The sequence below is a fragment of the Giraffa tippelskirchi genome, chromosome 4 (genome assembly GCF_054371585.1).
Source record: "Giraffa tippelskirchi isolate mGirTip1 chromosome 4, T2T-mGirTip1v1.2.pri, whole genome shotgun sequence".
NCBI classification, from domain to species: domain Eukaryota; kingdom Metazoa; phylum Chordata; class Mammalia; order Artiodactyla; family Giraffidae; genus Giraffa; species Giraffa tippelskirchi.
In genome coordinates this window covers 45,160,407-45,161,348 of record NC_137278.1, presented here as the reverse complement: position 1 = coordinate 45,161,348, position 942 = coordinate 45,160,407, and the positions used below count along the sequence as shown (strand labels likewise).

Genomic DNA, 942 nt, shown 5'->3' with positions numbered 1-942 from the left:
ATGTGTTTTATTTGTATGATGCTTCAGTTTATCAAGCATAATATAAATCCCGAATGTTTACTAATCATATTAATACAGACTTTGCAAAGACAAAATATTTAGATGATATATTCCTACAAGGTCATCAGTCATTTTTATGCTACAGTGAGATAATCTTCCTGGTATGTTGCCTGGGAAGTGAACGTTCTTTTAAATCATCATAATTTAGATTTTTCTCCTCGCTCCTTTTGGAATGCATTTTATGCGAGTAACAAAAAATAGTAATGATTTGCGTTTTTGTTGTGCATGCAAATCTTCTATGTGACACAGAGAAAAAAGAAGTCTAATGATTCATCATAATATATTAAGAGAGATACAAATGTCCACCTATTGACTCAGAGAAATCACTGGAAAAGTAAAGATTAGCTTAAAAAAAAGAAACAGTAAAGAAATTTGATCTGTAATGGAATAAATCACTTGGTATTATTAGTGGGAAGGAAAGGGGAAAGAAGTATTTATTGAGCACTTGTGTGACAGATTTATGATTATCAAAATTATGAAGCCTGTTATGGAGGAAAGACTTCCCTGGTGGCTCAGACGGTAAAGCGTCTGCCTATAATGCAGGAGACCCGGGCTCGATCCCTGGGTAGGGAAGATCCTCTGGTGAAGGAAATGGCAACCCACTCCAGTACTCTTGCCTGGAAAATCCCATGGACGGAGGAGCCTGGCGAGCTACAGTCCATGGGATCGCAATGAGTCAGACATGACTGAGCGACTTCACTTTGACTTTTCCATGGAGGAAAGAAGAAATAAAAATGAATAAGTAAAATGACAAAAGTCCTGTAACTGTAGAAATTATACTTTAAGAACCTTAATAATGTAAAAAAATAATGAGCATATAAGATCATAGGGTTGGAGAAAGGGAAATAAAAGTATCAATACACTGGTTTTCTGTTCTTTCAT

The 942-nt window shown here is 35.6% G+C and overlaps 1 non-coding gene across 1 annotated transcript; it reads left to right on the top strand.

The window, feature by feature from the left end:
- Positions 1–561: 561 nt before the first annotated feature.
- Positions 562–633, top strand: TRNAY-AUA (transfer RNA tyrosine (anticodon AUA)). Its single transcript has one exon. It is a non-coding gene; the product is annotated as a tRNA-Tyr (tRNA).
- Positions 634–942: the final 309 nt, after the last annotated feature.